This window comes from Camelus ferus, chromosome 29 (assembly GCF_009834535.1).
Source record: "Camelus ferus isolate YT-003-E chromosome 29, BCGSAC_Cfer_1.0, whole genome shotgun sequence".
Classification (NCBI taxonomy): domain Eukaryota; kingdom Metazoa; phylum Chordata; class Mammalia; order Artiodactyla; family Camelidae; genus Camelus; species Camelus ferus.
The window spans coordinates 26822530-26843353 of NC_045724.1; the positions used below are offsets into that span (position 1 = coordinate 26822530).

The 20824-nt window shown below is 45.6% G+C and overlaps 1 protein-coding gene across 4 annotated transcripts in view; it reads left to right on the top strand.

Moving 5' to 3' along the window:
* Nucleotides 1-248: 248 nt before the first annotated feature.
* Nucleotides 249-20824, top strand: part of PCMTD1 (protein-L-isoaspartate (D-aspartate) O-methyltransferase domain containing 1) — a 53961-nt gene continuing 33385 nt past the window's right edge. Inside the window, exon 1 of one of the 4 annotated variants that reach the window (XM_032470079.1) lies at nucleotides 249-556. The gene's annotated coding sequence lies outside the window, so the exon portion shown is untranslated. Of the gene's footprint in view, nucleotides 557-1023; nucleotides 1264-20824 lie in introns of those variants that run through there. The other 3 variants (XM_032470080.1, XM_032470078.1, XM_032470081.1) reach the window with 3 other exon arrangements.

The following is a 20824-nucleotide window of genomic DNA, read 5'->3' on the forward strand; positions in this document are numbered from 1 at the left end:
ACCACTCACCCACAAGGACAGCACTTGGTCCTGTTTATTGACCAAGCACTTCCTCGGAGTCTTATTAAACAGGACCGGTGGTCAGCTTTAACGCTGTTGCAGAAAGGAAAAAAGATCTAGAACTCTGAAGAATTCCTATAGCAGAATGGAGGAAGTATAAAGAAAACACTAAAAAAAAGGGGCGGGGGCGCCGCAGGGAAGGGGCTGCAGCAGCTGTTTCGTGACCTGAGCTGTTTTCCTTACTTGACCTTTTTACTGATGCTGCTCATGGCACGCGATGCCCGTGTGCTGGCGTCTCTGCCCGGGACGGCAGAAGGCGATCCCATCAGTGTGCAGCGCCCTCGGGCCGGGCCGGCGGCCAATGGCCCGGCGACCAGGCTCCGATCCAGACTCCGCGGTTGGGAGCTCAACGCCCGCCCGGCGCGCATTCCCATTTTAAGCGTAAATAAAGCTGTCGAGGGGGAACGGCAGGGCGCCGAGCAGCCGTTCCGCTCCGGCCGGCGGGCCCCCGGGAGAGGTGGGCGCCGGCCTCGCGGGCAGGCCCTTCCCCTCAACGGTGAGTGCGCGGACCCCGCTGCGCCCAGGCCGGCCTCACTGCCTGCCTTCCGGGCCCATGACGCTGCCAGCGCGTCTGGACACCAAGCCCGAACGACTCGGGCGGGCGGAACCGGGCGGACCCTCCCGGCCCGGCGGGGGCGGGAGCTGAGGGACGCGGACGGACGGACAGGCGCCCGCAGGCCGAGCCCAGCCCCGAGCGCCGGGGAAGCGCGGCGGCGGCTCAAGCGCGGGGACGGGCCCCGGCCTGCGGGACGAGTCTGCGAGGACCAGCCCGGCGCGAGGCCGCCCCACGCGCGACCGCGGCGGCGACACGGTGCCTGCTCTCGCGGGACCTCTGCCGGCCTCGCGTTGTTTGGGCCTGGGGGCGGGGCGACGCCGAGGGGCGGAGCCGGATAGGGCGTCCCGGGGCCTTGTTGACTCCGGCGTCCTCGCCCGCGCCCGCGCGCCCGCCGCGGTCCGCGCATGCCCGGTCCCCGGCGGCTCCTTGGCCGCGGCGGTCGGGCTTCCCCAGCCTGCGTCCCGCCCCCGCCCCTCCCCCGGCGGCGGCGGCGGCGGCGGCGGCGGCGGCGGCGGCCGAGGAGGAAGCGGCGGACGTGTTGTGGCGGCGGCGGCGGCGGCGGCGCCGGCTGCTGCGGAGCCTGCCGAGTCCCAGCGCCTCACCTGTGCCTGCCGCGGCGGGCTGACCGACCGACCGCCTCGCCGCAGGTAACGCTGCCGCCGGCGGGCTGGGGGCCGGGGGCCCAGGGCTCGGGGGCCAGGGGTCGAAGCGGGCCGGGGAGTTGGGGCTGGGGGCCGGAGGTCGGGCCTGGGAAGCTGAGGGGCGAGGGGAGGTTGGGGGCCGGGTGGCCGAGGGGGCGCTGAGAGGGGTCGGGGGTCGGGCCTGGAGGCTGAGGGCGTGGGGGCAGGTTAGGGGCCGCGGGTCTCAGGAGTCGGAGGGTCTAGAGGGCCAGGGGGTCGGGACCCGGCGGCGGAGCGGCTGAGCGGCGTTGGGGACCGGGACGTCGGAGGGTTCGGGGGGGCCGGGGGGGTCGGGGCCGGGCGGCTGAGGGGGCCGAGGGGCCGGGTCGGGCCCTGCGGTCCTGGCTCTGACCCGGGCGGGGGCACCGCCGAGGCGGGCCTTCCCCGCCACCCCGTGACTTTGTTGTTGTTTTGATCCGGAGGCGGAGGACCGGCCCACGTCGGCTCGGGACGCCTCGGGCGCCGGGCGGGGAGTGGTTTTGGGAGCTGGGGCCGCGCTCGCATTTTTTTACTTTCGGTTTTTTGTTGGAGCGTTTTCTGCGGTTTAAGTGCGCGGCCCGTCCTTGGGGGATTTCAGACGCCGGCGTAGAGAGGATCCAGGAGTAGAACCACATGGGGAGTAATTTTGCAAATCGGACTTTTGTCTTTTTCTTTTTGAGCCCCGCTTCCAGTACTGTGTTTTCGTTTGCCCTCTTTTTAAAATTGAGAGATCCTAACTATATCTTTTTTTTTCTAACTATATCTTTAAAATTGCATATTCGAAAAATTTGGATACGGAGGAGAAAGTATGGTTTTACCAATAGTTTTTCTCCCACTTTTAAAAATTATTATAACAAGTGTTACATGCTTTTTAAGAAAAAATTAAGCAGCCTAACAATGAAGTCTTCTCCCCTCCTCATTTACCCCCATCTGAGTACCCAGAGTAATCAGTCTTCAAGTGTGGTATCTAGCTATTAAGGATTTTTTCTGTGCATGTAATAAGCATATTATAAAAACGAAGTTGGGATCGTATATAGCATACGATTTTTACTGACTGACAATACTCAGCAGATACGTCTCCATTTTATCACATCTTTCTTTTTAAAAACTACACAGCTGTATATTTTATTGCTGAATACTGTCAACGTTTCTACATTCTTTTAGCTTTTAAATAGCTTTTAGCAAGGTCTACAAACTAATATTTTGAAACACAATGTGGTAAAACTTTCAGAACATCTAGGGCCAGTTGGGGATACTTACATATTACGAAGTTGAGTAATGTGTTTACACAGAGCTTAATGGTAGCTTACAGGATTCTGGTGACTTCATAAAGCAGGTTACGAAAATAGTTTATGTTTTGTTTTTTTACGTGCATTTTTCAGAGTAAACTTAAATTCCCTATGGTCAGTTGAAAACAAATTCAGTCCCTCACACATGAACTACCCGTGTGGAAAAGAGGTCAGGTAGAAGGCCAGCAGCTCACAAGCTTGTATTTAAGACAGGTAAAAATGGTCTTGATGGTGAACAACAGGGAGTAAGCCATTAAATGGGAAGTGATACTAACTGCTTACTACTACTAAGACAGAAAGCGAGGAAATCTCAGTTACATTTTATGTTTCTGCCTGCGGAAGAACTGGAGGCTCGGCTGATTTAATCACTGACTTGTATTTATGAAAAACGTCCTGTGTGTTCATCGTGGTGCTGGCTTCCAGGGATGATGCAGAACTGAGTAGGTAATCACAAAGAACTGTCTGGTTCTAAACATGTGCAGCCTGAATCTTAGGCCCAGTTGTGTAGCATTTTATTATTTGAGGAAGTGGGTTCAGAAGGAATCAGAAACATCCATGGTATTTTAGTTATCGTTGTTGATAATGCTCTTTCTTATGTGTTTCTCACAGCATAGGTGGCATTCTCCCCATTCTATGGATTTTTGAACAGAGGCTCTGAGAGATTAAGTCAATTGCTCAAGGTCCATTTAGTGCCTTTTTTTGTGCTGGTAACTGCATTAGACTCAGGCATGCTTAATCCAAGAACCTGTTTTTTGTTTTGCCATGCTGCCTCCCTTTAATGACAATTACTCTACAAAATTACTGATCTTGGGCTCTCTTTCTCCTTTTTGCCTTGGAAGTGTTCCTTACAAGGTAGAGATATGAACATAATTGTGTGCGTTGAAAAATCATCTAAAGGACAAGTAGTGTGAAACTCTAAATGAGGTTTCTGATGATGTATTATTAAAATACTAAATTCCTTGAGGTGATGCCATTAACTAGGAAGATGGAGATTGCGTTACTTCCATCTCTAGTCACTCCACTTGATGCCATGGTAAATTTGGACACCACAGTAGTTTTAGCTCTTACAGATGTTCTGTTCCTTGCAGACTTGAGTGGATAATCTCATTTCATTTAGTGTTATTTTTATGAACCCATTTATACTATCTGTAAACCAGGATGATGAAAACAAAGAGTGCCCTGAAAAGATTAGTTTGCTTGTTTATTTTGGTGTTTTATGGTCTCCTAAAAATGCATAATTGTAGACAGTATAGTGTATGTCATAATATTATGGTGTATTAATCTGTTTTGGTTTTTCAGCAGATGTGACAGCTGTGTGGTTTAAAGAAATATGGTAAATACTGAAGTTAAAGTATGATCAGTTGTAATACGTACTTGAGAAGAAGCTTATGTATAGGGAAATATTTGAGCTTTTTTTCCTGGCAGTTGTTAAGGATGATAATTAGATTCACATTTGAATGACATAATTGCCATCACTTATTTCTTGAACAACTTACGCTGTGTGTGAGTGGGTTTCATAGTTGTGGGACACAGAAAACAATTCAGCACCAGAAAGATGTCTTTATAATATGACTTCTAGCTGTTGGAGAATGGGGATCCAGTGCTCTGTGTATGTATTCTCAAAAATTAATGAGAGATTTTAGGGCTGATTGGAAGAAATACAAAGTTTACTTTCCAGTTTAGCCCGAAAATCCTGTTGGGGGACATACATTCATGGGTAGCCAGAAATCAATAAACTATTTAGGTTCTATGAATAGTAACAGAAGCATCAGGTGGTACTGTCTAGAGTATAAAATCTAGTTGGGATTTTAAAACTGAGTGTAAAGCAGCTGTTGGGGAATTGCCTAAAAGACGTGTTCCCTGATAATTCCGTTTCTAGGCAGAAGCTAGTTAAGATGAAAGAAAAGCCAAAATAGAGGGGAGAAAACCTGAGAGGTAGTGATCACAGTGGACAGAGGGAAAGGTGGGCCATTCCTCAAAGAGTCAGGTGTGTGGATGGCGGTCAAGGGAGATGAGAACTTAGAAGTTATAGTTCTTTGAACTTTGAGATACTGAAACAAATCTAATTATAATTATTATCCTATGTTAGCTGTGTCCTGCTGGGGGTTGAGTTGGAATAATTAACATTTTCCAGTAACATGCAGGCTCTTAAAAACTGGCGATAACCACAGTATCGCGTCAGTTCAGTTTCTAATCTCAAGTGTAACCAGCGTCTGAAGAGCTGTGGGTCCTTGTCTTCTGGGTTCTTCCCCGGCCAGCACGTCAGACTCCTTGTCCCTGTGGCCTTCGTTTATGTTCTCATCTCCATTTTGGAGCTGGGTTTCTTCCTTCCCAGTGGGTTGACAGACCCAGGGTTCCCACAGCTCATTCCCTCTGCTGAGGCCCTGCTTCTGCATCACCAGCTTCTGTATCTTTCCTGCAGGCTTGTCTTTTGTTGTTTTCCTTGACAGACTCTTTAAGTGGCTGTCATTTTGTTGTCTTGAATCAAATAGATACAGAATTGTTTTCTTTGCAAACTGAATCCTCCTTCCCTCATTTGCTTGTTTATATTAAGGCCCTAACATTTTCTTAGTCATCTAGGCTCAAAATCAAAGCTCTTTACTCTCTCTTTTTTCAGGAATAATTTGTCATTTTATCGCATGTGGTTCCTGATTCTCCTGCCTCTTTTCCATTTTCCCAGCAGTGAAGTACTTTTAATCCCTTTGCTTCAACTGCCATTAACAGGCGACAGTCTAATCCCTAGGTTTTGCCATCCATCATGCCTACTGCTGTCAAATTAATTGTGCTAAATGCAGTCCTGATCATGTTTTTTCCCCCTGCCTGCAGAAGTAAACAAAACAAGAAACCCCAAAACGTACTTTCTTGTGTCAGCCACTGTGCTGCATGCTTTGTCTCATTTGGTCCTCACGATAGTTTAATGTCATAGGTACTTTCATCCTCCCTAACAGATGGAGAAATTGAGGCTTCATGAGCCTGAAGGAGTTGCTAGTAGGCAGAACTGGAGTTTGCATCCCAGGTGTGTCTTCCCAGTCTGTGATCTCAACCTTTGTGCCTCCACTGAGTGGCTCCTGACCAACTCTGGAATAAGATCCTTGCTCCTCATTGTTGCCTTTCAAAACTGTGTTCTGTGGCCCTTGTGCTCCTTCTCAAATTTGTTTCTTGTTTTATTCAAACTTTTGGTTTCTGATGCATTTCTGTTTCGAATTTTCTCCCTTTGGAAGTCTTCCACATAGAAGGATGCACTGCATCTCGGGGGACCCCTTCCCTTTCTGGTAGTGAGGTCTCCATGCATTTGCACAGTTGTTTAATCCCCACATGAGAACTTCCTATGCTGAGTTTGTTTTTGAGTACTCTGACAGCTGTAATTGGATCATAAAATGCTTGAAAGCAGAAACCATGTCTTCTTATCCCTTGCGTCTCCCAGCAGATGATCAAGAAATGTGTGTGAATGAATGTGAAAATGATCTCTGGTCACCTGCCCCGTTAATGGCATTTCAGTAGTATTTGATTTTAGTTGGTAGATGACATGAAATGGTTGGAGTTTTTAATTGTGTGTGTATGTAACACAACCAAATTTTCTTGTTGTAGGCTATCAAATGAGTTCAATTTTCAGATTGATTGCTAGGTAATTAAGATAAGTTGTTTATTTTTAAAAGCTGTTTTGTTTTTCTATACGCACATGTCTGAGTTATTGACAGTTATATAGATAAATAGTATATGAATATAAATTCTCAAAGTCAGCAGTTTGACATTTGAATTTTTTTCATGCTGTTGAATTAGACACATTTTTAAATGAACTGCAATATTATTATAAGCTTTTCAGCCTCACAGCTTTCTCTGTGCTTATTTGGATATGAAAGAGTAGTGCTCTGCTTGTGCTGCAGAGCTGTTTGTTCCTTTTGGTGATACCCAGAAGCTTCAACTTTTTGGTCAGCTGAGATGCCCTCACCTGGATTGTACGGAACTCTGCTTCCTGAAGTGCTCATGTGAAATCTCAAACTGTTTTGAATCCATCAAGGTTAATAGTTACTGTGCAGAGAATAACATTTTATATTTCTCTTGTATCTACCTTTGCATCTTATATTGTGTTACAGTTTAGCTACTTAGTAAGTAATTAGTTTTTGCTTTATGAAATAAAAATAAAACACTTTCTGTTAGGAGTTGAGAATGCAGGACACCTTGGTGACAGGGAGACGTGGGTATCTTTTTGGAATGCTAAGTGCATGATTATGATGGGGTGAGATTGAGTCTCAGACTAATAAATTTGTTAGTCTACCTGCTCTCAACTTTATAAAATATGAAAATAGTCACAGATATTTCTCTGAGGATAAAATTTTTAAGCAAATTTAAAATATTAATTGTTTTTGAAAAGAGGTAATATAATCACATGATTCAAAGTTGAAGTGGTATAAAATGTTTATAGACTGAAAATGTCTCCTCTTCAGCCTCCCACTTTCCCTCCTGGGAGGTAGCCACTCATCTCTGGAATGATATGAGAGAAACATTTGTATACAAGTAAATTTGAATAAATACTATTTTTCTTTCCAGTTACTTAAAGATGAGGTACATTGCAAACAATCTCACTTGCATTTTTCATTCAGTGTATCTCTAGTATTCTATATAAAGAATTTCTTCATTCTTTAAAAATGCTTTTTTGCAGCTTCAAAGTATCTGTTACATATTGCTACATATATAGACTGTATGTATTACAATTTACTTAACCATATTCCCTACTGAAGGGCATTTAGATTCTTTCCAGCTATTTACTTTTACTCCTGTTGAGGCAGCAGTTTGAAGGAAGAGAAATAGAAAGTAGCAGATCTTTCTCTCTAGGGAAAAATGAAGTTTGAAAGTGGAGGTGGATGTTTCTTGGTGGGGAGTGAAATGGATTCCTTTGCTAAAGGCCAGATGATTGATGGTAAGTGTGTGGAGGGAAAGCTGGGACCACGTGAAGATGCTCGCCGGAGTCCACGGTCCACAGTAGGGGTGGCAGTGGCGACTGGTAGCAGCTCCCATGACTGATGGTCTGCTCTGGGCAAGGGCCAGCTCTGCGCGTGTTAAGAATTTCTGTGCTTGGAAGTGGTGCTTTCTGGAAACTCATCTCTGGGACCATGGCCTGCAATAGTATATTTGTCACAGGGATTCTGTTCAGGGAATGAACTGAGATCCCTGTATATCATCTAGAAGGCAGTGTCATGGCCAACAATACAGTGTATTTTATGAGGTCGTTAAATTTTTTATTGTAGAGTTATTGTATGTTCAGAGATAAGATTTAAAGTACCGAAATAAATGAAGGTAAGCAAATTCCTCCTTCAGCAGACCTCTCCCATCCACACCTGTACCTCATGGGCTGCTTGGGTAATGATAATTTTTTTAACGGTGTGGTGAATCCTTTCAGACTTTATGTGTAAACAAAAATAACATTCATGCATCTTAAAAATGTCAGTCAGAGTCCTACTGAATAGCAAAGAGTAAGAATACTAAAAGTCAGAATTGTCTGGACTGACAAGTAAGGTGACGATGGGGTCCAGGGTGCATGGTGCGTGCTCTTTGCCCCTCGGCCCAGTGGCGCTGTAACCGCTGTGCGTCACTGTGTGATGTGTGGTGGCTGATGAGGCTCCAACTGGCCCGCAGGTTACTCCGGACAAGTCATTCAGCGTTTCTCAAGCTGTGCTTTATTTTTATTTATTTTTTTATTTTTTTAATACTGTAGTAGACACTGCCTACTGAATAGTGATGAATTATCTTTTCTTTGTTATTTTCCAGTCATTCTGTACTAAATATGGGACTTGAATGTTTTTCTGATAGGCATCAAAAAATTAGGTTTTAGGTGTTTGATATGCCGTTTCTTGTTATGCTGCCTAGGTCCATTGGTTCATGTTTTCGTAACAGTGGTTCATTTGCACTGACTCATTCCTGAACACCTGTGATTCTGTTTTGGTCACTTACACAAACTTTATTGGCCATGTAGAAATAACAAGTAAAAAGGTCATTGTTTTTGCTCGTCCCTAGACCCTGCCACATGTAATAGCAGTAAGAAGTCACTGTAGAAAGACTAGAGAACGTGGGTAAAAAAGAAACAGGTTCTCGGGACTGTAATCACCTGGGGTGACGTTCCTCTAGTTAATTCTGAGAGTTAACGTGTGTTAATGAGGACACCAACTAGACGAAAGCCTAGCTTTATAAATCCAGCTGCCATATAAGCCTGGGAAACGCAAGTGCTTGAATCTTCTCTGACCTGGAAGCTCTGCCAGGTAACCGAAGCTGCGGCAGGGCCCAGACGTAGCTTGTCAGGTGGTTTGCCCACACGACCGCCCAGCGCTGAGTGGTTAGCTGTCGGTGATGGGAGCCACGCGGGTGTCGGTGGCTGGATTAGTGTCCACCTCTGTTGCTGCTCCTGGATTAATAGTTCAGAGCTTTCGTTCTGATTACATAGCATTCTGGTTTTTGTAGTCCATCTTCAAGATGCTGGATCTTAAATTTATTAGGAAGAAGTATTTAGAAATGCCAAAGCTTACTAACAAAAAGTGAGCCTTTGTTTTACAGTATTTAGAAGGATGGCATATTTTATCCCTGTGACTTCTATGAGTCCTGGTACTCTTGGGCTCATGTTTGCATGGTAGTCTCTGGATGACTAGAGTGGATTTTTAAATTCTTGGTCATCTCAAGACTCAAATATAAGAACAAGCTTAGGAACACATGAAGGTAGTCACTACAATTTTAGTTTTAAGAAAAAGCCTGGCAGTGATCTGTAGTGATTTCCCAGGTATTGTAAATCCCATTCTGAAAGAATTACTTCAGATATTTCTTAGCCATTTTAATGGTTTAATGCACTTGACTTCTTTTCCTGCAAATAGTGATTTGAACCTGTATTATTTTATGAACCAGAGAAATTAGAAATGGAAAAAGAAAGATTTAGACTTTTCTACAGTGATTTACGTGAATATGTGTACTGTAACTGTTCATGAAATTGGTTTGGTTCTAAAGCAAAGGGAGGGGAAGCACCATGGTCTTAAAATAGTTAAGCTACCTTATTGTTTATGGCAAAAAACTTTATCTAAGCTTTATGTAAGCTTTCATTTTCTTGTTAAGGAATTGTTCAGTTGTCAACTTTTTATTTTAATGATCCCTGGTTTTATTGTACCTCGCTATTACAGTTTATATATCTGTGGGTGCACGCTGTGTACGCACGTGTATGTGCACATCCGTGGCTCACAGCTCCGGGGGCACCGTTCGCACCGGGCTCAGTGTGATTGCCCTTCCCCGTGTCGCCCCCGGAAGTCTCACACTGTCTTTGTGTGGTCTTCCTGGAACTGTGCAGTACGAGATGCTACTATGTTGGTGGTTTAACATTTTCACACTTTCTTGTAACTTTCCATTTATTTAGTCTTTATAATAGTCTTGTCAGAGAGTGTCCTGTCTGATGAGTATCATAGGTCTGTTTTATAAACACATGAACTCAGAGTTATTTCCTCTTTTTGAATTTGCTTTCTTTTCTGTGAAATGATCTGTAGTCTTTAAGGACAAAGGGCTTGGTGTCACATGGACCTAGAACTCAAAGCCAGTTCTGTCTCCTAAGCAAGTTAACCCCTTTCCTCAGAAATAATACTGTCACACAGTTTTGTTAAGATTAAATGAGTTAATATACGTAAAAATGGCAGAGCTTCCTATGCAGTAAGTGCTCAACACTGATAGGAAAAGTAATGATATTTCACGAGTCACACTGCTTTTCCAAGATCACAAGCTTGGCCGTTGCTTGGCAGAGCGAGGGACCTGACGCAGCAGCAGTGCCCATTCACGCTGGAGGCCGGGCTCGGGCACAGTCTCACCGTCGGTACTGTGTGTGCAGATCTGAGGTGAAGAGGAGGAGGAAGGCCTGGATGTAGCTAGGAAGCTGTCAAGGACAGACAGGCTGTGGATCCACGTTTGGCTCCACAGAGTTGTGTGGAAAACAGCAGGTTTGAATCATCTGGTCAAAAGTAAGAAATGAGAAATGACTGCCTTGAGAGGGAAGGACAGAATTCTGAACTGTGGAGTGTTTGTGCTGCACACACGGACCCAGAGGTGTTCCTGCATGCCCTGATCACTAATACTTTCACGATGATTTGGAAACCATCAAGGAATGTTGAATTATACTGGATATTCTCTAGGACTCTGGAACTGTTACACTGTAGGAAGAATTTAGTTAATTTGTTTTAATCTTTGAAGTTTAAAGAGCTATCTTTTACTTATCTGCAACATTAATCCTTTTTACTGTCAATGATGTTAATAGAATTTTTTAATTAAGTTTGAATGTTACGTTATTTCATTTGGTTCTTAGAACTGAGGTATAGTTGATAGTAAAGTTGCTGGCCAGTGGTAAGGTAAGGGCCTGCAGTTCAGACCCTCATGAATATGCTGGATTCTGGGCCTTTCTCTCACTGTTAGCCCACAGCTTATTTATAAGGGTCAGTGTCTGCTTGCTTCCTTTTATATCTGTATTAGTGGTTCTGTTGTGTAGAGCATTATTAAAATCAAGTCCTGCTCCAGATTGTCTGGGTGTTCTTCCAGCTCGTGTATCTTCCCATTCATCTGTAGTGGTGCGCAGAAAGCATCAGCTGCAGGGCAGTCTGTTTTGAAGAAGGTGCTCCCTCTTGAGGCCAGCGTGGAATGGCACTGCATTAAGGTTTGGACAGTTTTGAATCTGCTACAGATAGGCTGGTGTGAGTATCAGCTCCCATGTGCAGGGTCTTAACTTGGGCTGAACTGAATTCTTGCCAGCACTCAGAATGATTCTGTGTAGTGACTTCCCACTGTCCTAAAAGTAAGGTCAGGAATTGAGCAGATTTGAGCCCTAAGCAGTTTTAAGCTTAGGTACAGTTCCTCCCAGGGGTGTAATATATTAGGAATGCTGAAGTTTTTTTGTGATACTTTTTGAGGGTTAGTAGTGGGCATACATTTTCTTTTATAAGAAAAAATGATTACATGGTTTAGTAATACTTAAACCAAAAAGTTAATGTTTTTATTTGTTGCAGTGTTTAGTTAGTACTTCAAATTGAGTTTCAGGGTTTTCTTTAAAGTCCTTGAACACTTAGCCTGTGGTATAGTTATTACTGTTCAGAGGACTTGGGGCTGCCTTCACGTGACTGTGCATCGTGTATTGAAGAAAATGAGTTCCAAGTGCTGTCGAGGAATATGAGCATCTCTCTTGCCACTGATTATCCTTGTGATCTCTTATTTCACTTCCTGTATCTTGGGTGAGAAGGAGGAGAGGAGGGAATGGATTCAGTCCTCACATGTACAGATTTAAGTAGGATTTGTTTGATTCTTTGTGGAGCAACATTCTGCTGTAGAGTTTGGGTGGTGCAGTAGGCAGACGACACCCCTTTCCCCAAGATGGTCATGCTGTAATTCCTGGACCCTGTCAGTGTGTTTCCCTGTATGGCCAAGGGGAGTTAAGGTTGCTAATTAGCTGACGGGCCTAGTGTAATCTCAAGGTTCCTTAGAAGAGGAAGAGGGAGGCAGAGTGAGAGGGACTTGGCTTCACATGGCCGGCTCTGAAGGTGGGGGGGGGGGAGCGCCATAAGCCAAAGAAAGCAGACGGCACTAGACTCTGGAAAACGCAAGCGTGACCCCCCACCCCCTGCCCGTAGAGCCTCCAAAAAGGGACGCAGCCCTGCCGACACCTTGGTCATAGCCCAGTGAGACCTGTGTTAGACTCTGATCTCCAGGACTATAATGTGATAAACCCGAGTGGTTTTAAGCAGTTTCATTTGTGGTAATTTGTTATGGCAGTGATAAAAAACTAATAGTTTTTTTTTTTTTTAATACTGTAATCATTTGATTCCTTAGGGAAGTGATTGCTAAGCAACCTCTTCTCCCAACAAAAAATACTGAGGTGACATTTACAAAACTGTTAACAAAAAAGTTAAAACCAGTGCTACTGTGTTTAAATGGGAGTGGCCCTGAGCCTTGCCAGGTGGGGTTTTTCTCTTACTTTTGTAGTGTCCTGGAGGCACCTTTGAGTTTCTAGGCCTTTGTCCTTTAATGATAAAAGTGGTATATTTGGCAGGTGAATTGAAATGGTATGCAGCATACTGTTGACTTTGGGAGAACCCCAGGTATGAAGACCATTTTGAAGTTAGTTGCAGTAGTCTAGCTAAAATTGATGAAGACAGCGAAAGAATGGAATTGTCACTACGAGCAGTGGGAGTAATTGAGGAGAGTAGCTAGATAGAAAGGTGAGAGGCTGTGGGGAAGGTTTTGGTTTGCGATGTATTTAATTTGAAGTGATGGTGGGAACACCCACTCTGTGAAATTAGTCTAGTAACTTATTAATTACACTGGATAGTTTGTATTGAAGAGGAGGGTGATTTTGAATCAGCTCAGCAGAAGAAAGGAGAATTACATACCTGCCCTAACTTCCCTGAGGCAGTATGTTGGAGGGAAGCTTGGACAAAGTTAACAGCGGTTTAAGTCACTTTTCTGGCAGACAGAAGCTGGGGTCCTTGTGAAAATGCCAGGTGGAGTCTTTCTGGTTTTGGGGACAGAGTCTTGTATTTGCAAGAGTAGAATATATGGTTTGTTCTCAGTAGGAAAGGAGGACTGTCCTGTGCATTCACTGTAAATACACATACGTAAATTTTGACCCTAGGCTCACCAGCAGTAAATAAAGGGAAAATTACAGTAAGGTAGTTGGATAAGCCAAATTACTAGAAATTACTGTCTTTGAAAATATTTTTATTCCTCCGAAACACATATACCTCCCTGCTGAACACACTAAAATAAAACAAATGTGCTATAGAAACATGAGGGTGTGTTTCTGGCAGTTACTACCCTTCTCTGGCCCAGTGTTGCATTTTTAGGACAGCAGCAACATTTGTGTGGCTTATTTAGTGTCTTTTATGTTGCTTTCTTCCAGAATTATTTTCTGCTAAATGAGTAGTAAGACAAGTTCATTGAATTCTTTTCTGCCTGTTTTTATATTTAGTTTTCCCTCGTGTTCCTACAACTCTGGGACTGCTTTTTCCAATGAATGTGTTTTGGTGGCCTGGTCTTCTTTTCATTTGAAATGCCACTAGCAAGAAAAAGTAGCCTTTACTGTCGCTTATCTCTGGCATCTCTTTCGAGACTTTGGCTCTACTGTTGTCCTGCTCCTTGTTCCCTTGTGAATTTCTGTTTTTAGCCTGCCTACTATGCCTGCATGAAATTTAATGACTTTTTCACTAGTTTTATTTTATCCTTTTCCAGGTGTGCTAATGATCAGTGAAGTCTATACAGGGAAGCAAGGGTTCCAGAAGGATGTGATGCTTCGGTGAACAAGCTCATGTGTAAGCTGACTCCCAGTAGATGAGGCCACCTGGCATCCTTCTGTCTAAAAGTTTGGCTCAGCGATGTGTCTCCTGAGCTGGAACTTGAGGACAGCAGGACGGGCGCTGCTGCCCTCAGTCCTCTCGGTCACTGTTGGCTGTCTGACCTCCCTCTGTGATCAGGATGGGCAGCTCTCATAACACAGAAAAGCTGGTGACCAGTGTTTAACACAGGAAACTAAGATAAAACACTTTCAGATACTTAGAAGTTTAAAAAAACAAGGACGGTGTGAGGGAGAAGCATTGGAAGATATGGCAACTTAAGGCAGGTCCGTGGGACTGCAGATGTCTGGGGTGGAGCGTCAGTGGCTGGGGGCGCCCCGCTCATCTTCCCGCCTGCCTGCTTGTCCTTCATTTCCTCATTGACCTGAATGGAGGCATTCAGTCTTCAGGCTTGTGTCAGTCTAGTCCAAATGGGAAAGAGAAACCACGTGGTCATTTGAACAGGCAGAGTTTAATGTAAGGAATTATTACCTGAAAGGGGATTGGCTGTGAGTAAAGAGAGCTCCGAAGACTCTGGAAATGGCATAAGGAGCAGCCCCTACCCCTGGGTCTACGACTGAGCCCTCGGGGGAGAGGCCATGGGGGCTGAGATCCAAACCTGGTGAGAGGGCATAGGGCTCACTGAAGGGCGGAGGCGTTGCTGTGGTGCCTCCTTGGTGGAATTTGCTGAAGTCTGCTCTCTGGGGTGCTGGGGAAAGATGTTCACAGAGAGGTGTTTGACCAGAGGCTGTGTTCTGCAGACCATCCGAGGGAGGCTGCGGAGGAGCCTGGTGCGGGGGAAGTGGGGCTGCCCAGGTCAGGATGTTGCTGGAGGAGTGAGGCGGCCGCTTAGGATGAGGAGGGGAGGGCAGCGCGAGGCAGTGCGTGGGGCCTTGTTGGTGGGACTGACATGGTTTGGGAAGGAAGTGATCCTGGTAGGTGTCAGCAGATGATGGCCCGTGCGGTGGACCTGGCCCTCTGCCTGGTTTTGTGTGGCCTACAAACTAAGAATGGTGTTTACATTTTCAAATGAGTGGGAAAAAAAATAAAAGAAGAGTGATATTTTATGATGTGAAAATTATGTGCAGTTCAGGGTTCAAGTCCATAAATACAGTTTGTGGATCCCAGCCATTCTGGCTTACTCGTTCGTGGCTGCTTTTGCTCTCCAAGCACGGAGTTCAGAAGTTGCGATGGAAGCCAGCCTGTGAGTCCAAAAAATCTGCTGTCTGGCCATTTACAGAAGTTAGCTAGAGGACTGGGCACTGAAGATGAAGTGTAGTGGAAATTAGATGTAAGACAAGCTTGCAGAATAAAAGATGGATTCAGAGGGGCAGTGGGCGAGCCGACCCTCCATTTAGACAGCGCGGTTGTTGGGGCTTTGGAGCTTGCGTTGGCGAAGGTGCCAGGCCGATGGTGGGAGCTGGGAGCAGAGAACCTGCAGGTGACACATGAGCAGGGAGCGGACACTCAAGGGTCTCAGTGTGCGGGAGGAGAGGGCAGTGTTCGCAGACAGAGTGGAGTGAGGAGTAGGGACGCAGCACCTTCTGCAGCAGGAGGGGAGCAGCCGTCGTCAGTCTCGCAGGTCTTCATGAACAAGGAAAACTGTGCATGTGTGTTTTCTGTAGCTTTCTCTTTTCACTTGTATGTGTGCTCATGTGTACATACGTGTGTATATATATTTTTTTAACTCGTATCATGAGTTCATCATGTTGACTCCTCCAGTTCCATCCAGCTCATGAGTTGTATCCCCACGGTCATGCCCCAGTCTTTCCAGGCTTTGGTTTCCCTCAGACAATCGTACGGTTATTGAGATCTCATTGAAAATTGGCGCCTAACATCCAAAGTATTTTATATGCACTTATTATACATTACTACTAGATTTTTATGCATTTGATGAATATTTCTTGAAATGGGGACACGCTCATCTGTGAGAGGACTAAGCGGGTCTCTGCTAAATCGTGGAAGGAGCTGTTGAGTGCTCGGTGTGTGTCAGGAAAGTTCACAGGCAGTTTTCGTGTGTTATTACGTATATTTCTGACTAATCCTGCGAGGTGATTGTTATTATTAACACTGTTTTCCCTGTGTAGCAGCCGAGGCCTAGAGAGGTCAACTGTGCTTCCTGAGGCCACGTAGCTAAGAAGCTGTAGAACTAGGCTCCCACCCCAGAGCCCCCGCTGTGTCATGTGAGCTTTCATGTAAGTGTGGTTTTTATGTTAAAAGAGCACTTTTCTGTTAGACTGGGACTCACAGTGGACATACACCTTGACACCAAGGTACTTTGATATACTGGTGTTCATTCTCCAGATGGCCCTTGTAAGGGTGGCAAATGAGCCAGGTGCACTTGCTGCATTCCTGTGGATGAAAACTCTGCTGAATTCTGACCGGTTTCACATTGCTGACTGTTGTGCCTCAGCACTGTCCCCTGCGTGCCTGTCAGTTTCCGAGACATACATAGGTGATCAGTTTTTGTTTATTAAATGAAGAAATCATCAAATGAAGTCTTTGTGCTGAGCACTTAAAATAGCCAAATGTAATACTGATTGCCTTGAGGAACTTTTTGTTGAGAGAGCATTCAGTGGTTTAAAATACACTGTCGATAAACATAATTTTACTCATACGGTCTGACTGCTGTTTATAGTTTGAAGACCAATCTAATTAAAATGAAATAATTTGTTATTAAAGATCTTTAGTTCTGTGAATTCATTTTAGCCAAATTGAAAGTAATTCTTAAACATTTTTCTGAAAAGACACTAAATGTGTAAGAGACTGATCTCCTTGAACAGAGACCATCTCTGTGAACTGAAGCCTCCTTTAACATTCTCTCCTCCTCGTGTCTGGGTCCTGCTCATCTGGCAGGAAGGACCCAGGGTGAAGAAGCCTTTAGTGCAGCCTGGAGGGAGGTGCTGGGCTCTGGTTTAAAGAGCTTCCCAAGCCTCTTGGTGGTGCAGTTTGGACAGCTGTCTCAAAACGAGTTTCATCAAGTGAAGAAGCCCTTGAGGACGGGTTAATCGTTTGAATTTAAGGTGAGCCTCCTCGTGCTTCCTCTAGAGCCCCTGGTGTTATTATGATAATGTAGTGATGGCAGTTCATTTTTAAAAACTTCTTAAGCCTTCTCTGGGTTAGGAGTAAAAATAAGGATAGAATTGTTTGTCCCAGTAATTAGTATCAGTGCGGTGTGTGTCTGCATTTCCTAAGGGTCTCAGACCTACATTTCTAGTTGTTTTCTTTCTGATGATGTGAGTATTAGTAGTGGTGTGTGATGTAAGATCTGTGAGTGAGGCCAGAGTCCACCTCTGTGTTGCTTGCGAAATCTGGAATAGTCTACTCCTTTTCAGTTGACTCGTCATTTGTGTGGTGTGGGCAGTACCACCTGTCCCGTGTAAATACCCTAAGGTGCTTATGAAATCACATGAGTTGGGACTGATACGTAGCGAGGCTCTGCTCTGTGGAGCTGTAACTAGTGTCTGTAGATAAAGTGACTGTTGTGGACTTCAGGAAGATGCCGTTTTATGATGCTGAAGAACTCTAGTCCATCTACTTACATTCTTTGTTTAGTAAAGGAGTTTATTTAGATTTTCTGACAGTTTTTAAAAGTGCTATCAAAACAATTTGATTTAATGACTTTATCTTCCAGTTGAAAACACCAAAATCAGAAAAGATAATGACTTGCTTAAAGTCACCTTGTGTGACGAGGCCAGCCTCGGCATTACATGGAGCCACGAAGTGCAGCTGTGGTGGGAGCTCATCTTTTGGTTTCTTCTATGACAGACTAGTGGAGGGAGCAGACACAGGTTGTCTGGACTGTGGTAGTTCCCAGACCGTGTAATTTTGCTTTGGAGTATTCTTTTATTTCCGTTTGAATGTTGTTCTGTGTGAATTCATAACTTTTCAGATGAAATAAGCCCCACTTTGAGGGCCTGGCCTGGGAGGAGCCAAGGGTGTGCTCTTCCCTCCTGCTGCCCTGGGCTGTCGTGTAGCACTGCTTAGTGTTTCTTGAAGAACTGAAAGATGATGAGCAAGACTCCTCCAACGCGAGTAGGTCATTGCCCGCGGACTGCTTTGTCAGGTCAGAGGTCCCCGGGAGTCCGTGTGCTCGGGATGTTCGTGTGTCCACTTGGGGCCATGCCCGGTGGCCCACAGGCTGGCGCTGGGTGTGGGGGGCTTGAAGAGGTCGTGTATTCAGGTCTTTGAGTGAAAGGAGAGGGGAGACTTTTGGAGCTACGTGAAATTCTGTAACTGTCAAAATAGGGAAATTTCAGAGTGGGTTGCTTCCAGTTTGTCCTTTTGAAACAGTTTGTCCTTTATCACCTCATGTCCTGCACCTTGAACTCTGAGCCGCCACCTACTGTTTCTCCACCTTGGACTTCCGCTGCTGTTCACTGTCGCCGGGGAGGGGAGGAGAGTGAGAGGGTGGAGGGCAAGGAGGGGCTGGCAAGCAGCCCTGGAGTAACGTGACTCCAGCTGTAGAGCCTGGACAGCCCCGGCAGACATCCTTCCTTCCTTTAAACTCCTTGTAGTAGTGAACCCGCAGGGCTGGGGGAGGAGACAGCGGCTTATCAGTTGTTGCTTTTCTTCTTGGCACCTCCAGCCTCAGGAGTGACATTTCCCCCTGTAACGTGTCTTAGGGAGCTCACTCGGTGGTGACGCTGCTGGATTTCAGAACTGGCACTTTTTTGTTTGTCCTTTTTGGTCTTCTGTGTTTAAAAGTAAAAGTTTCGACTGTGTCCTTTTTGTCATAAAGTGAAAGAAAATGAAGTGTTTATTGGATTTGTATATGTTAGGAGCTTTATATGCAGCACACGGTGTAGTCTTCCCAAATTTATGATGCGGTTATTATTTTGCCCATTTTATGGATGGGGAAGCGAAGGTCACAGGTTAAACAATTTGCCTGAGGCTGTCCAGTCAGTAAATGACGTCAGAGGCTTCATTTCTCGCTGTTCCATTCTTTTTTTGGAACCGAGAGTACAAAAGGGAGGAAAAAGAGGAAATGAGAGGCTGAGAGAGAGGGAAGGAGATCTGAATTGAACATCTTTTCAGCTAAGAGAATGAAAAGTTTACTTCTGAGGGAGGGATCAGGAGCTTCTGTGCCGCCAGCTGCTCTGTTTCTGGAGGTTTCATGGCCTGGTGGACGGGTTGGAGTCCTGGCTCAGCCCCCACCAGCTGTGATCTTGTCTCGTGGCCTCTGACCTTTGTTCTCCGTAGGATAAGGTCATTGCCTCTTCATGGGGGCGGTGAAGAAGCAGCCCCCCCCAGTAGGTAGCAGGTACCTAGGACTGCCTGCACGTGTGTGTGGTCCCCCCGGAACCAGGGGAAGCTTGTCTTCATCTGTGGATGCAGAGACAGCTAGATGTTCCCTGCAGTTTCTGGCACAGCAGTGGTGGACCTTAGCTTTTTCTTGTTCTTTCTTTCATGATCTGTGTTTATATTTCATTACACCTGTTTGTCACCACTGAGAGAAGTTTCCACCTGTGCAGTTACACTCTGCTGTACTCAGAGCAGCCTTGGTCCATCGTGAGCCCCATGACAGGCACCTTGAGGGCTCGAGGAAGAGAGATACCTGTTCACGCCCTCAGATAATGTGTTCCCCTCTGGGTCACTGGGCTCCTTCCCCCAAGGCCGGGTGAGCTTTGTCCTCACCTCCGCAGAGGAGGGAGCATGAGGAGCCACTGGCTGCCACCCAGGTGCAAGAGGGGAGGGGCGGAGTCAGCGTTCGGTCTGTCCTCATCCCATACCAGGACATCTGTCTGCTGTCTGCCTGCTTCCCACCCCCTGGGGTTTGTCCCTGACCTTCCATAGAACACCCCAGGCTGCCTGGAGACCCCGTGATACTGAGCCAGCCTTCAGCAGACCTTCCTCTCAGCCAAACACACAAATCACAGATCTGAGTCTGAAAGAAAGGCAGGCAGCTTTAGAACGCTTGCATACCAGTTCAGATGAATTCTTGTGAACGCGCCCTTGTTCCTCCCCCCCAGACACACCTGCTGGAGAGAAAATGCCAGAAGCGAGTGGTGTCCTCCCCAGACAGAGCTGCTTTATCGTCTTGTTTGCCCTTTGCCTTTTCTTCTTTGTCTCAGTCCTTACTTCGCTTTTGCTGTTTAGTGCAGGACTTGAACACCCTTAGTTTTTTTTTCTGTTAGAGAAAATGGAGTGGGCAGAAAAATACTGACTGAAGTGATGGAAATGCTGAGGCTTGGACACTCACTCCCGAGTAACTGAAGTGCCTTGTACTCAAGGCGAGCAGGCAAATCAGAGCCCGGCGGAGCCTTAGGACTCGGAATGTAGCCTCTTGGTCTCGCAGGTGAGGGCCCGGTGTTCCAGAGAGCTGCCCAGAGCTGGGCAGCAGAGCTGTCCGTGGGCTCCGGCTGGACCTGGGCCTCTTGGCTTGGTGGGCACTTTTCCGTGGTTGAGGTGGAACCATCTCAGAATGACCACGTGGCAAACACATTTCATGACCTGTGCTGTAATGGCTTTTTAAATTCTGTTTGCTTTACTCATAAAAAATGGACTGTATTTCAAGTTAGGGGATTATTGTTGAATTATCACAATATTCACTGCAGATTTAACTTGCAGCCTCCTCATATGTGCACTGATTATAATCAATTTAAAATCTCTTGGTCCAGCAGTCAGGGGATTCGGGCATCCGTCTGGTGGGATGTCATGCCCCTGGATTTTGGAAGAATTTTTGATGGTGTGAATAAATGCTGAAAACATACTAAGTGAAGGTCTAAAATATCATCTACAGTTAAATACCAGTGTCGTGTTAAACAACGCAGATACTAAGAAAATAATAGTGACTCTTTGAAGGTTAGGATTAGCAATACTTTTTTTTTTAAATTTTACTTAGTTTTCAAATTTTTTACAAATGCACATACTTCATAATGAAATCAGTGACTTATAAAATTCAACTTATAATAATTATACATATAATTT